At 45.5% G+C, this 16,883-nt stretch overlaps 1 long non-coding RNA gene across 2 annotated transcripts in view; it reads right to left on the bottom strand.

Moving 5' to 3' along the window:
• The window catches only part of LOC144827497 (uncharacterized), a 262,935-nt gene extending 256,818 nt beyond the window's left edge, over nucleotides 1-6,117 (bottom strand). The window contains exons 1-2 of one of the 2 annotated variants that reach the window (XR_013610212.1): nucleotides 6,038-6,117; nucleotides 5,824-5,869 (exon numbers count right to left, since the gene is read on the bottom strand). This is a non-coding gene — a long non-coding RNA (uncharacterized LOC144827497). Of the gene's footprint in view, nucleotides 1-5,823; nucleotides 5,890-6,037 lie in introns of those variants that run through there. The other variant, XR_013610213.1, reaches the window with a different exon arrangement.
• Nucleotides 6,118-16,883: the final 10,766 nt, after the last annotated feature.

The raw sequence follows: 16,883 nt of genomic DNA, 5'->3' as shown, positions 1-16,883 counted from the left end.
ACTCATGGAAAGGCACTGAAATTCTTCCCATATTTAAAAAGGGCGACAAGAGAGACTCAGGAAACTATAGGCCTATCAGCCTTATAGATGTATCTCAAAACATATTCAGTAAAATGATGTTAACGCACCTCCAAGGCTGGATGGAGTGTTCCTGTATACTTTCTCATCTGCAGGCTCATTTTAGATCTTTTACGAGTACCCTAGATCAGGTGTTTTGATTTTTACTAATTTGGAAGGAGTTAACCATTCTGAAGTGCCATTTGTATGTTGCATTCGTGGATTTGAAAACGGCGTTTGACTCAATAGATCGCTCTAAGTTATGGGTTGCTTTAAGAGATCTTGGTCTCTCGGGGGACTGCTCCAACTCCTGGTCCTGTTGCACACTAGAAACTATGCCAAAGTCAGGTGGAACACAGACAGTAGCCTAACAAAAAATATCCTGGTTTTAAAAGGGGTACGCCAACCTTGTTCACTTTATATATGAATGGACTTATTAAAGATCTCAATGACTGCGGAGGGAATCCACCAAAATTTGAGGGCAAACAAATCCCCTGCCTTTCATTTGCAGATGATACGCTACTGATTTCTAAAACCCCTATGCGGATTCAGTAAGTACTAACCAAGTTTGCAACTGCCTGCAAAGAAAGTGGTTTAGAAATAAACTGCTCAAAGAGTAAGTTCATGGTTTTCAACCCATATACGTCCACAAAGAATAAATTGAGGCTAGACAGTCAAAGGTTAGACCAGGTCAAGGTTTTTGACTATTTGGAGGGTAGAATAAGTGAGAATTTTTCTTGGATTTCCCAAATACAGAAGAGCGTACTCTCTCTGCAACATGCAGACTATGCTATAATTAAGAAAGCCAAAAGTTCCCCTTTCCGTCCAATTTATCCAATTTTAGAAATACGTCGGGCAAAGGGAAAGGGCGAAGATTTACACGGGGCAGAATTGTGTGGGGGATGGAACAACTGAATAAATTAGAAGTATCAGAAAACAAATGTTTACAAGCCTCTTTAAACCTACCAAGGAATACGCCATTGATACCCCTCCATTTAGACATTGGTCTAAGGTCTATTGTCCATTCTGCTGTCCTAAAGGTGCTTATGTTCTGGATTAGACTCTGGACTAGCAAGACGCAGATTCCTGTTAAGAAAGCAATGGAGGAGCTTCTAACTTAACATTAGTCAAACTGGGCGCCTGATATGGTTTAAAAAAGCAAAGGTCTGGCTCTATAAATTGGGACTGGGTTTTATGTGGGAAGATCCAAATTCTATAACTAAAAAAATGGGGTCTCATTTAAAAAAGAGATTTTGGGAGTTTCATGATTCCTCATGCATCGAAGTTAGGATCACCGGTTCCTTAACAACTTGTTTTCTAGATATCAAAAGCTGTTTTAAGTTTGAATCATATATAGATGAAATTGAACCCCCTCAAGCACGAACACTTTATATACAGTTCAGAACCGAGGCTCTTCCATTTAACGCGTTGAGAAGTAACTGGAAGAATGCATCTGTAATCTGGCTATACTCCCTATGTAATACTAGCCCTGAAACACTAGAGCACTTTATATTTTTCTGTCCGTTTTATGCAAAGCTGAGGAAAACCTGGATTATTCTGGCATGTCGCGTGCTATCCTTTTCACGCCCCAAAGAAGCACTGTGTGTCTTTACATCAGATACAAGTAGGTGGTTGTCTTCACACTAACTAAATACTTACTTTACACATGGTGGGGAAGATCTACACCTGGATAGAGCACGTGTCATAATAACATGGCTATTACTGAGGAAGCAAGAACTTAGGCCCCACTGTTGATCAGAAATTAATTTTGTGGCCCATGAATAAACCTGATAGCATGGTGCTTTTTCACCTTCTCTTTATCTTTTTGTCTTATCAAATTCATATTATAGGTTTTAAAGTACTGATACATTTTTATCATATTCTTATTCCTACCTTTCACAAAGAATTGATTGATGTCCTTTTTTTAATCATATGTTTTAAACTTAAATTGAATGTTGTATACATATAAGTAACAAGATGTCATTTTATTCTTTTTTAACTGAATGCAATGTGTTATTCATTTTTGTTTAATGAGATTTTTTTTATGAAAGATCATGCTATTGATCCAAATAAACTACTAATACTTACTTATCTGCCATCCAAACCTCAAGTTCACAATTTTTTTTCAAAGGAAAGTTTAACCTCAGTATCAAGTTGGAGATGACATGGGGGTTGGAGCTTGACTGGCCTAAAGATGGCCACTCCGTAATTGAGCTCCTCCAGCCACCGACAATCCGGCAAGAATTTGATGCCTTCATCGCTTCATGTATGAGCGGAGACACCGGGCGGAGGTAGCCTGAAATGAGCGGTGTGCATAACGATGTCCAACTGCTGTTTTGCCCTGCTACAGTGAGAGATCTGGCCGATTACATCTACACCGGCGTGAGGCCTGCTTTCGTGGCCGATGTACGCAACGACACCCGCGGCGTCACCATATTGCCGCTTGGATGTGGAGCTTCGGAGCGTGACGTCCGCCTCAGCAAAGGCTCCTGGCAAGGGCCTAGCAACGCTGAGCATTACCGGGATGGTGCTCTGGTGATCTATATGAGACGGGTGAGCCGTGCAATGTGTGGCCTGCTCATCTTGGCTGCTACTAGTGACTCAGTGGGTGCGGGGGCTGCGACAATCACTCAAAGGGGCTGCGTTCGGCCTTAAGCCTGATTTGTGCAAATTAATCTCGCCCCGGAGCGCTGCTGACCCGGCTTGACACCGCTGGTAGACACTGTTTACGGCACCTGAGCCTGGAACTTTCCATTGGCGGAGGTTGACATACGATCTCCTGGCAGACCCGCGTACTAGAGGTGCTGCGATGGGGAAACCGGATAAGACCCAGCCGAAAATAAACTCTGTACAATGGAAATCTAGATGTTGTGAGAGCGCGGCGGATTCTGCTATGTCTGACCCTGATGACCTGCTTGGGTACCCGGTGAGTGACATCAAATAAATCATAGCATCCATGCAGCAAGGCTTGTCGGCCATTGACGGTAAAATTGACACTTTGGCCTACAGGATGGACAGAATGGCAGAGAGGGTCGCCAAGCATTCGGAACTTCTAGATATGGCGGGACGGCGCATAACAGAGTCGGAGGAGGCCCAGTCTGACTTCGATGTTGCTCAGAAGCGCGTTGAGAAGGCCTTGTGTGTGTTGCACGACAAGGCTGAAGATTTGGAAGCCAGATCATGACGTAGTAATCCCCGAATTATAGGCCTGGCTGAATCCACTGCAACAGGCAATATGGAGTCCTTCGTGGAAAAATTACTTACTACACTGCTGGTCGCTGATACTTTCTCTCCTATGTTTGGCATGGAAAGAGCGCACCATTCCCTGGTCCGTAGGCCCCAGCCCGGAGCCCCTCAGCAGCCCATCATTGACAAGCACTTGAATTACCACAACAGGGATGCTGCGCTGTGGAAGGCAAGAGATCTGGGCAGTTTGCAGTACGAAGGGTCCTCTCTTTCCTTATTCCCTGACTTCACTTTTCAGGTACAGGAGGCCAGGAGGCAATTCACTCCAATGAAGCGGAAGCTGAGGGACCAGAAAATTGAGTATGCAATGTTGTACCCTGCAAGGCTCAAGGTGATGTTTGATGGGAAAGCTAAAATATTTTTGGACCCACATTCCCTGCTGATGTCTCTTAAGGACCGGGATAGTGCTGATAGTCAGGGGCCAGGAAGGAAAGGTGGTCCCAGCGATTATGCTGCAATTGGTGGCCTTGATCAAAAAAATGACTGATGGGTTGGTTAAACCCGATCACATTTATTTATGCTTTTGATTCGCACTTCTGGGGGTCACTATGTGGGGGATCCAACATTTACTGTTATTCCTGTATTCATTAAGGGCTGCATGTAAAGTGTTTTCTTTCATCTTACAATTCTTTGCTGTGGGGACTTTACTCCACGACGCATGATATGGCTCTGGGTAGCCTACCTGTTTGAAACTCAGTTAATGACTGCCCGCCCTAGAGCTTAAAGAAATGGCTTCCCCCTACAGTAGTGCTTTTTTGGGGGTTGGGACTGGGACATGGTTTAGTTTATGCTGCTGATTCCTTGAACTATTGTCATGTAAGGTTGCCTTGAGACATTGCCTGGGCTGCTCACTTTGATGCTGAATTCGGCCGCATCCCTCATAGGTCTCTATACTAACGGTTGCTGTGGTGGGCTGGGCACTACACCAGTGCACCATGAGGACTACTGTGGTGCTGCACTCTTCGTTGGAAGGTATATATATAGTCGGGGTAATGCCCAAATTACCCTCATATACCTGGGCAATAAACATCAATGATATAGAGTCAAAGAAAAAAGGTATAAAGAGATCAATCAAAATATTTATTTACAACCAGAGTACAATTAATTCCCTGCTAGTCCCAAATCTTATTTCTAACAAAATACATTTCTACTATTACAACTTGTGTACGTGTCAGGTGACAGGACAAAACCCAATATGATCACAACAAACTAACACATATAAAGTTTTCAGATATACACATTATACACTTATTATACAGCAGAGTAAAGTTTAAAGCTTTGTGCTATATGCACAGAATAAATGCAGGTATAGCCCCGAAATATCTATGCAATATGGTTAGAAACTACCTTCCCTCGCGAAATCTACGCTCAGCAGGGCAAGCTAAATTCATCGTGCCCAGGGTAAAGAGAGCTCGACAAGGAGGGCGCTCTTTCTCTTACCAAGCACCGGCACTATGGAACTCACTTCCTATACATCTAAGACTGGAACCCTGTTACCTTCGATTCCGCAAGGGAGTGAAAGCTTGGTTATTTGACCTATAATGTGGCTGTGAGACGTCTACATGAAATGCTGATCCAGGGCGCCGGGAAACCCTCAGGGTAGCTGTTGCGCCATAGAAATGCAATAAAAAAAAAAAAAGAAAATACACTTCATTACATAAACATTTAAACCATGCTCATATATATATGATACACTACATATATACAATATATACAACATGTACAACATATATCAAACATATACAAATATCACAAACAAGTAGATCAATAATTAGTTCCCCTACTGAGAACAAAATAATCAGTGTGTACGCTCTTAATTCAGAGCAGTACACTGTAAGGTCGTCCTTATTGTGCCTGAAGAATAACCCCTCAAAACTGAAAAAGTGGTGCTTTCCTTCCTTTACACAACTCTAAGTGATAGGACTCCTTTACAAATGTTGACGCAGGTGCGGTCCCGTTTCAGCCAAAAATTCCTTTAGGCTTCATCAGGACAGGGGGTTCAAAATCTCTACAATGACAATAATAAATAATATATTCTGTATCTCATCAGATTAGATCAATTATCAAGACTCAACTCACCCTTCAGTGACCGAGCAGTGCCAGAAAAGATTAAGTACAGTGCTCTGTTATGGAATAAAAAGAAGACACACAAAAGTGCCCCAAACTCTCAAACAGAGAAAACCTAGAACAAAACAAAACAAAAAACATCTGACCAAGTCAGACTTGCTCCACTGGTATCAGTTAGACAACAGGCCATCACCACACAAGTAAGGGCCAACACCCAGGCAGCAAGGCAAATAGCACACACACAATGGACTGTAACTACCTGAAAGGAATGTGCGCTCTCTTGGGCAAACACGGCTGGCAGGGACCTATCCCGCTGCCACCTGGCCCCAATGGCCAATGAACCCTAATACGAGAAAAACAACAGCATACTCTACTAAGTAACATACAGAGGCTACACAGGGACATTATCAGTATTTCCATGTACCATCTTCAGGCAAAAAGCCTAAATCTTACCTTGCGAGGCTGTATTCCACGCGTATAATGAAACATCAGAGGTCCACTAAAATTAAAGTTGAAAAAGTAAGCAGGTGATTAATTCCTAATAAACCAAATAAAAAGTGAAAAATGGCGATTAGAGGAATTCTCAACTCACGCTCCAGCAAAAGCACGTCGAGTTTCATGCGCTCACAAAAAACACCAGATGTTAATACCCCCCAGGATAAATTACCTGCACAAACGGGGTCCCGTCACGGACACAAGATTTCAATACACTCGGAGCACCAAGGTTCCAAACAGCGAGTGTACGCGTATCATCAGCAGCTGCTTACATGGCGTCCACGTACTTACGTCACGCTCTGCCAGACATTAACATAGAGAAGAGACTACAAGTAAAAGCTTTGTCTAATACTACACTTCCCCTCATGCCCCGATCGAAGATTACGGAGCGCGGCCTCTAAGCAATATATGCAAGGTGGAAAGAAACCCGAAATTACAATAAAATTAAACTAAATACAAAAAAATATACAAATATAAATTCATAAATTATTACAAAGGATGACTGGTGTACAAAATGTGAACACATGTATCTCACCACTGTGCTCCAGCAGGAATATAGGAGCTCTCATACACTACACCATCTAGTGGTAACTCTATAACAGAATATGCACATCTTAAGCAAAACTCCAGTCCTATTTAAATCTGCCTACCGACGCTATAACGAATATCAAGATACTCGAATCATATAATCCGTAGACACAATCCATACTACAGGCAACTTAAAATTTACAGACACTGCTCGGTCACCTATGTACACTCTAAATAATAGGGGTGTACCTAAAGGAAAAAATACCTTAAGTAGAAATGGAACCACAATACCTTACGCATTCTCTATATCAGCAATAAAAGCCACATGGTATAAAACATCACAGCAAAAAATTTAAAGAATACCAATCTCCATATATTGTACGTAAGGAAAACATAAACAACATAGGGACATTTCAAGGGGCAAACACAGTTCATACAATAATCCCCCTCACCTATGTATAATGCTATAACCCGAAGTATCATAGCTATTTATATCAGTGCCCATATCTCATCTCTGTCGTTCAAGCCTTCTGTCGCGGCATGGTATTTTTCTATTAAACGTGCTTCTGTGGGCTTTAGGAAGGTATCAATATATTCGGCTAAAGGTTCAAGTTAAGAACCACATGCAGCAATAATAGGGCGCCCTGGTGGTTTCTCGGCGTCCTTGTGTACTTTTGGCAGTACATACAAACTAGGCAATTTTTTCATCGTAAAATTAAGATAGATATATTTCTTTTTGCCTAAGTATCCACAATCGAGGGCCTGTGTGGTTAAATACAGGATTTTAGCTTTAAGCATAGCCGCAGGGCTATCTGCAATTTTACGATAATAATGAGTGAGGTTGCCCAGTTGTCTCAGTACTTCATTATCATACTCATTACTGTCCCATAAAACAATTCCACCACCCTTGTCGGCCGGTTTTATCACCGGCAAGGGATTATTTGCCAGGTTTTTTGAGGCCATATGTTCTTGTTTCGTAAAATTTGATTTCTAAGAGATGTGTTTCCTATTAAGTGAATTGATTTCCTTCAAGATTTGATTTTCAAATTATATAATTTCATCAGGCATGCTAGCACTATCCGGACAAAAGGAGGATTTAATCTATAGCCCACTAACATTCAGCTCAGGAGTTTCATCTTTGTCTAAGAAAAAGGTTTTCAATCTGACTTTCCGTAAAAATGACAAAAACCTCAGTCTTAGTATCCACTGGGTCTTGTGTCACTACAGGTACAAATGAAAGGCCTTTTTGTAAAACCTTCATTTCCCAATGTGTCAATACATGTTTAGACAGGTTGCATATCGGCAATGGTTCAATATAATCACCCATATCTGTTGTAACCGAAGGTGGTAACATGCCACCAACATCCGACCTAATGGTGACTGCCGCCTTTATACTCTCTGTCTGGTTCGGAACAAGTTCTGATCCTGTGGTAATTGGAACATTGGAGGCCTCCATCCTCTTCTGAATCCTCTGCCCCTGCACCACCCTCTGTCTAAAAAAGGTGGTGGAGCATTGGGATATTGATAAAAAGGTTGATAAGGTTGGAAATATGCTCCTGCTCCTTGATCAGTATCTGAGGAGGAATCGGAGATAGTAAAAAATCTTGTCCGCGATCTCCCCTTATATTGTGAGTTTAAAGCCCCCGGATTCGTATTTTTAAATAAATCTTCTTTAAGATATGGGTATACTGAATCTTGATTAAAGTTCTTAATTTCTCTACTCAATTTTGATGTTTTTAAATTGACTGTGTGAGTTTTTAAATCTGTCAAAGTTTTATTGATACTCTCTAGCAGGGCTTTAGCATCTACAATAGTGGAATCTCCCTCTATCTCTTCTTCCAGTCTTTTAATCTACTTTAGTTCCTCCTCACTAATTTGCAAGGCAGTATTAAGTACCCCAATATGACCTCAGCATGTAACTGAGTTCTTGTATTTTTCTTTTGTAATTGAATGAGTCTTTCTCCTTTGTCTGAACTGAGTGGCCTGTCTCCTATAATGTCATCCCCCAACAAGGAGTGAATCTGTTTCAACCTATTAATCTCTTCCTCAGAACAGCTAACCATGTGGGGTTCAAGTTTGTAACAGCAAACAATCATAGGGTTCTAATCCCATAGAGGATAGAAGACAGCGATGACAGTAATAATGATTCTTTCACTAGATGATGTTGTTAATCCTTTTTATTACATTTTTTATACACAACAGCCAACGCTATTCACTCTTGCGGGCTTCTTGTGATTTGTTGATTGTGTTTGTGTTGTTATTTGCAGCCCTAAAGAAGACCGCAAGGTTGAAAGGCGTTGGCTGTTGTGTATAAAAAATAAAATAAAAAAGATCTACAACATCTTCTAGTGAAAGAATCATTATTGCTGTCATTGCTGTCATCGCTGTCTTCTATCGTCTATGGGATTAGAACCCTATGATTGTTTGCTGTTACAAACTTTCCTCTCTCATTTCTTGTGTTCTTGGAATGTAATGGGCTTGATTGATCACAGAAAGGTACCGAAAATATTGGCATAATTGAAGCAGCAGGGAGGTAGACTTCGCTCTACTCCAGGAGACCCACCTTCACCCTGGTTGTGCATTGCTCTCAGGCAGCAGATTAACGGGTCCCTTTCACACTGCGTGTTTGTCTCCCCACTCCAGAGGATTACTGACATGGGTTAACCCTAAATCGGAGCTTCGTTTGGAGCACTGAGCAACTGGTAGGGCTGGCAGGTATGTTGTATCTAGATGTTTTGGCAAGGAGCTCAATATTCTTATTGTCAATTCATATGGCCCTTACTATGACGACCCACAGTTTTACCAGACCGTTTTTGCACTACTGAAGGACCGTCATCCCTTACCATTACTTTGGGGAAAGACTTCAATTGTGTTCTAGACCCAGTGCTGGACAGATCAAGGGGCCCATCTAGGCCCCTGTCTGCTTCACCGAAGGTTGTTGCTGACTTAACATTGCAAATGGGCCTTGGGGATGTTTGGAGAGATAGGTCCAGCGACAGGGGGGATTCACTCATTACTCCGCTTACCATGACATTCACACTTGTATTGACTATTGGCTTATTTCACAATCACTACTGCCCAAGGTTTAGGACTGCTCCGTCTTGGCTCGTACGTTCTCGGATCACTCTCCTATTTTCTTATCTAGAACTGTGCCTTCCTGTGGTCCTCCTCCTTTCCTCTGGAGGTTCCCTCCGTATATGCTATTGGACATAGTATTTAAGTCAGAGTTGCAGGATGCAATTGCTGAGTTCTTTGATATCAATGTCAGCTCTGAAGACTCCTTTGCCACGGTGTGGGAGTCATTTAAGGTCTATATTCGGGGTATCGCCATTAGTAAACATTCAGGAGTTGTACGCTCTATCAGAGACAGGCTTGCTTTGTAAGAATCCTGGATAGCTGGTTTTGAAGTCAAGCTCACCGGCGGAAATGATCCTGTTACACGTGAGCAATTAAAGGCGACGATCAAAGAATACCACAAAGAAGCGGACAATGAGGTTAAACACATGGGCAAATATGCTACAGCTAGAGTCTATGGAGAGGCGGATAGGCCGGGTTTGGTGTTGGCGGCACTAGCCCGTCGCAGATCGGAGCCAGGTAGCTTTACTAAGCTGGTTGATGATTAGGTCTCTCTTTTGACAGAGCAGGCAGATGTTAACAACAAGTTTTGCCGTTATTATCAAGAGCTCTATAGTTCTAAGGTCGCCCCTAGCGAGTCCAATATATTACAGTATCTTGAATATATAAATTCTTTTTGCGTCCTGTTGAAGCTGCGGAGATACGACTTGCCTCAATTCCCTTGCGGAAAGGTCGTGCTCCGGGACAGGATGGGCTTACTGTATCTTTCTATAAGGGATTTGGTGACCTTTTGGTTCCCCATCTGTCCTCTCTGTTTCAAGAGATGGGAGGTGCTGTGATAATGCCTCCTTCTATGCGTGAGTCTTGATTATAACATTGCTGAAACCTGGTAAGGACTCTTGTAAGTGCTCCTCTTACCGTCTACTTTCCCTCCTAAATGTAGATCCCAAAATATTTGCTAAGATTCTCGCTAATCACCTGTCCCCCTTTTGCCTCACCTTATTGGCCCGGAGCGGGCTGAATTAATCTCAGGCGGCACGCTATCGTACAGCCTTCGTACTGTGTTCAGTGCCCTTCAACATGTCCAGCCAGAGAATAAGTCAGCAGTGATCTTTCTGGACACAGAGAAGGCCTTCTATTCGATCGAATGGGCATTTATTCTAGCTGTTCTGCGATGTATGGGAGTTGGAGAGGTATTTCTACAATTGGTCTCTGTACTTTACGAATTACCCATGGCACAGGTGCACATGGGGGACACGGTCTCTGCCCCAATTTTAATAGCATGGGGCACTCGTCAAGGGTGCCCTATGAGAGTATCATGGACACAGAGGTCTGCACTTCCCCAAACACAACTTAATTGTTTCAGCCTATGCAGATGACATGTTACTGTACATTCGCTACCCTGAGACACATCTTGCTCCCATGATTCGTGAAGTGTGGCGCAGTGTGGGTCTTTCAGGTGTAAAGATCAATTGGGACAAGTCCATGATCTTTCCGTTAACATCGGCCACGGTGCCAAGACCACGTTTGGCCCAGTTCGTTTCCTGGGAATCCAAGTTCACTCCGATGCGGACGAGGTGCTTACAGCGAAATACGGCAGGGCTATTGTAAAAAATTAAGAAAAAAGTTGGAGATGACATCTGGCGAGCCCTTTTCGTGAAGAGGGTGTAAATTAGATCCTGTGCACTACCTCTTAGGCTCCCTGTCTTTCACATCCTTTGCACCCAGTTCCTGCTGTGCACTTGTGAATGTTGCTGGTATTCAGGCCGCACCCCACTAACGGAAGCACAGGCGTGTCAGCATCAGGTAGGCGCGGCGAGGCGGGACAGCGGTGGGCGCGCGGGCGTGAGCTGCTGGAGAGCTGGAGAGCCGGAGAGCCGGAGGTGTGCGACCCGCGACCCGCGACCCGCGACCCGCGGAGGTTGCGATACTCAAGGCCGCTGAGGGTCGGAGGCAGGAACAGAGGTTGAGCAGGTGTTGATCGGTGAGTCAGCCGACGGCAACACGCAGTGTGCTGTGCGCTCGAGCTAAGCCTGTGCTGAGGGCGCGGGCGCGGGCTGTGGGTCACGGGTTGAAAGGCGGGCTGAGAGGCCTGCTGCCTCCCTCCCTCCCTCCTCCCTGTCTCCCTTCTGTCGTGCCGCCCCAGTTAACCCCCTCCACAGCAGTACACCACCGCAGTTGCCTGCTCCCTCCTGACGCCTTAGCGCTGCTTAAGCTGGAAGTGCCGCTAGTGCTCCTGCTTGGGTGCTGCTTTCTCTCACGGTCCTCTTGTTGTTCTCTGGTTGCTACCTCGCTCTGCCCGGCTCCCACTGGCTTGCGTGCCGTGCTCTCCCTGTGGGCCTTGCTCGTCAGCCAGCCAGCCCTGCTGTCGGGCTGTTGCTCCCAGCTCTGGGGCTGCTCCCCCTGCCCTTCATACCTTGCGTCCACCCAGGCCCAGTCCAGCGGTGGCCAGCTCCGCTGCCCCCTCTGCCCATCCTGTGAGTCAGCCTGGTCGTGCCACTTAATTGTGCGATCGTTGATTGACTCCGGATAGGGCGTGAGGGGAGCGGTGTGTGGGGGCCGCTGTGGGTCAGTGCCTTGGGTGGGGGAGGTGTCGCTGAGCGGGGGGGTGCCTTTATACCTAGCACTGGTACTAGTACCCACAGCAGCACGGGTGGCGGATAAGATACCTCACACTGCTGAACCCTCCAGCTTGCCAAGCGACTTCACCTACTACCCTGTTAATCAGCCTGCTGGGGGCTGGACGACCTAAAAACTAAAAGCTCTATCCCCTGGCAGTGCTCTGTGCCCCGCACTCGGAACCCAGAACTTGAAATTTGGAACCAGGCATTCCTTTCAACCAGGAACCAGGAACCAGGAACCATGAGATCAGGGAAAGTAAGGAAGGCCGCAGCAGTCCCCAAACGGAGAAGACCCAAACAGCCTGTTTTGACAGAGGAGCCCCTCCCGGACAGTCAAAAAACGCCTAGAACCCCGCAAGAAACAGCAAAAGCGCCAAACGCACCATCGACCGATGGTACAGACCGACACAAGGACAGCACCACGGATATGCCAAAAGTCTTAAAATCCTCTACCTTGTTGAATTATTTTAAAAAAGACCAAACAACCAGTACCTCATCCCTTCAGAGGCAGTCCCAACCCTCGGAGGGAAGGAGGCCTGGAGCCCGGTCCGAGTCAGCCGACTTAAGTACACCCCCCCAGCATTCGTCTCCCCCCCAACCTTGGCCTTTTGAAAGCAAAAAGTTGGTCCAACCCCCTGGAGTCTATATCTTTGGATCCTCACCCAGCGCACAGCCCAGGGATTATGGGGGAGATGTAACTCTTAACCATAACCGTAACCTTAATATAAATTGTCAAGCCCAGTCGTTACTGGGTCAGCTGTCTATGCCCTCTGTGGTGGACATAGAAGTATTAGGCCACTTGGCACCCCAGCTGGCGGACCAACAACCTGCTTTAAGCCCATGCCTCGACCCTACACAGCCATCGGAACCCCAACAATCACACACCAACCAAAATTTGGTCCTGCCAATGTCTCCCCTAAAGACCTTTCCTAGTCAATTAACCTATGTACAAATCCACGGCCAAAGCACCAATGAATGCATGAATAATATTCAATCGCCGGTCAACTCGCAAAATATAACAAGCCCAACGGAGTTGACAGCCGCACAAACCTCCAATCATATTTCACTACTCTCACCTGGAGTCATTATGTTATCACCACAAAAACAGTTAAAAATGACTGACCCAAGTGAGCAGTTTCTAGCAGATTTGTCAATCTTTTTTAAGGATACAAAAAACTCTCCCAATTCAACCCCAAACTCAGCGCTTAATAAAAACCCTCACAACGAAGAGTATGTAGCAAGCAGTGTCTGGCCACAACTTCTTCAGACTTTCGAACATACAGTCACCGCTTTAAATTACCATTCGGAAAAACTGGAGGTCCAGGTCGACCTTTTAAACACCTTAGCACTTTTTACGTCTGGGATCGACAACAAACTTGATAAATTAAATAACTTAATATTAGGGGCGCAAGCATCCTCGAAGCTTGTTCAATCAGTTTGTTGTTGCTCCCCAATCATTGATTCTCTCTCTTCACTTCCAGAACTTCTATCTAGCATCATCAAGGAAGTCAAATGCATGAAGGGAGGCAACTCATCCACAAACCTTAGCCAGCATCACCAAAATCAGCCTGCACCGCTCCAACACCCTGCAAACTCTAGGTCTACCATAAACGAAGAAACAGAGTTACCGGATGGAAAGGTCCCATGCATAACCCAACACAAAGGGCAGGGGATCAATGGGCAATCAGAATCCTTACCAACAAGCGCCAAACCGAAGATCGAAAAAGGTGGGGGTACGTGCGGGCACCCAATCAACCCGGCCCACTTAGCCACAGGGCCGAAGAATAGTCCAGGTTCTTTGAATTGGTCCACACGGGAAGAAGTATCAGCCCCCCAACCACCGCGCAGCAAGAGAGAGCGCAAACGCCTAAGGAAAAATAGAAATAAAACCAGGGCCCCCACCCACACTGCACACTGGCAGTTTTTCCCCATCTTTGAGAAAATGCCAAACAACAGGACCCTAAGTGAGTCGGGTGCCTCGTCACCCCCGACGAATCGTCAAAAAGAAATGACTGGGCCCGCCACCGAACAGGGCATGACGAGTGACCCTGCTCCAAGCAAATCAGCTATGGAGATAGTAATAGATGAGCCTAGTACAGCCACAGAAACCTTAAGGTTGAAAATCAACGAAACCAACGAGCCTAAGCTAATGAGGCCGATGACAAAACAAGAAAAAATCAATCAACCGCTGGCCCCAACCACCACTGTAGTGGATAATGCTATATCACGAATGACCCACAAAAAAACTATTCACAACGATCATGTGAAGCAGCCTAGTTCTGCACAACAACCATGGAGGACCCCCTATCTGCAGACTGACCAGAAGCACGAAATAGATGTAGGGCAGCAGCCCAATGAAATAATCACGTCTGAGCACGCGACAAAAAACGACATGCCACACTATCAGCTCCTGCTGGCCCCGGAATACAAATCAAAGGGCCGCCAAGATATTCTCAATAGATCAAATATATTAAAATTAGTGGTAGGCATCCCGGGGCTTGAAGGGCTGACCTCGGAGGACATTGACTCCATAGAGTTCCTCCCCCCCAGAGGCACTCAACCATCCGAGGCAACCTTGGTGTCATTTAAGACGGCCAGATGGGTGGGAGTCTTTCTGGAACATAAGTGCACACTGCGAAATTGGGGTATCAGAGTCTACCCATACTCCACCCCTGGCTATCCCACCTCCTTGCTTCCTCAATTGCCGCCGCCGCAGCAAGGTGCCAGCACTGGACAGGCTGCAAAAGTTAGACCATATTCGATTTTAAAAAACGCATCTGGGCCACCAGTTCATTGTAAGACTTTGCAAACAGAGGTCCACAAGGTTGATCCTAGTCAGGGTTGGTGGTGGCTTCCAGGCATCTTGTCATCCAAAGGCACAGAATGAACCCCAGTGGCAGGGCATCCGCCCACGACAAACAAACCTCTGGGTGCACCAACAAGGCCCATAGCATTTCCCATCATAGATGAATGTCACGGATATGCTACATTCTCAATGTGCTCCTGGAACATCAGTGGGCTTCACCAAAAAATCGAGAACCAGGAAACTTCATCCTTCCTATGCGAGCATACAGCAATAGCCCTGCAGGAAACCTGGGCAACTAATGGCCACCCTATTATTGGATTTATTGAATTCTGGAACCCAGCCCTTAGGGATAGTCCCTATGGTCACGCAAAAGGTGGACTATCCATCTATATCTCCACCAACTTAAAAAGTACAATTAAACAACTACCCATTAAAGAAGATTGGGTATTAGGGGTCAAAATCGATCGGTGGCGACATCTGCGTTCGCTAATCCTTTTAAATGTGTACATCAATCCAAATCCTCGCACCAAAAAAGTCCATCTGGCCCGCCTTATAGAAATTATGAGCAACTTTGCAGATGAGCAGCCAAATTCCGACTGCTTCGCCACGGGGGACTTTAACAACTACCTATTTCAGGGAAAAAAAGCAGAAACCGATGAGCACCTTCTTTTCAACATCACAGAGGCCATAACCCAAACCAGACCACCTAACCAAGCGTACAGTCAACTGGGAGTACTCTGTGTCTCGAGACTCTATAGTGCAGGCTTCCTGGTAATGAATGGCAGGTCCGCAGGCGATACTCCGCCAAATTGGTCTTGGTCAAATGGCAGCAAACATTCCCACCTAGGCTATACTATCTGCAACGCGGACCTGCTTTACTACCTAGACACTTTTTGCATCCTCCCTCGCACCGAAAGTGACCACAGGCCCCAGGTCATCTCCCTCAACACAAAGCCAGAGTTTTACAAACCAGCGCCCCTAACCTGCAAGGGAACACACACCGAAAACCTAAAGCGACTGAAGTGGAGCGACGACATCAGCCCCGAAATTCTACAAGTGAGTATGGATTTTATAAAAGGTGGCAACAATTTTGACGCCTCACCGACCGTTGCATGGACGAGGCTCTGCTCCCATCTGACCAGCAGTTTTTCATCTAAAACGCAGGGTCATAGCCGAACTCAGTCTTGTAAGTTTGAAGTATCCATAAAAACAAAATCGCTTAAAAAGGCAAGAAACAACGCGCTACGGCTACTCGTTAAATCCCCTGGGAATAGCGAGATCCTGAAAACTTATCACAGAACCCAAAAGGCCTTTAGGATGGCGATCACTGAAGATAAGCGGACCCACGAAAATCAATTCTGGTGTAAACTGGTGTGGGAGAGTAAGAGAAAAAACCCCAAAAGATTCTGGTCCTTAATCAACAACTCGAATTTGAGTTCCTCGAGCCTGGGATCTGCAAACATTGTAGAAGCAGAATGGGTCAATTACCTCACGGATCACTTCAAGTCTCAAGTCCAACCAGACCCCGAAGGACATGGTCCATAAGGAGAAACGGGCACGAGTCTCGGCCCCTCAGGGTGCACTTCTACCACGCCAAAACATTTGTCTGACGAGACTTACCAGGTGACCGAAGACAGGGTCATCATTGCAGTGACAAAGGCCAGAAAAGACGGAGCTCCAGGGCCTAATGGCATCCCACAAAAACTCTTCAAATCGGACACAACCTTTTGGGCCGGACTGTTAACAAACCTTTTTAACTACTCACTGAGAACTGCAACAATCCCAGACTCATGGCGGGGTGCAATAATACACCCCATCTACAAATCCGGTTCGCAGTCTGTCCCCAATATTTACAGACTTATAGCCCTCCTGGATATTGAGGCAAAACACTACGCAGGGCTCATCTTGGAGGACCGGAGGCATTGGGTAAAAGATCATAACCGGGTGCCAATGAACCAAACCGGGTTCACTGCCAACTCGGGGACTAT

This window comes from Lissotriton helveticus, chromosome 4_1 (genome assembly GCF_964261635.1).
Source record: "Lissotriton helveticus chromosome 4_1, aLisHel1.1, whole genome shotgun sequence".
NCBI classification, from domain to species: Eukaryota; Metazoa; Chordata; class Amphibia; order Caudata; family Salamandridae; genus Lissotriton; species Lissotriton helveticus.
Note: the sequence above shows the minus strand (reverse complement) of the source record. Positions and strands in the feature narration are given on the sequence as shown.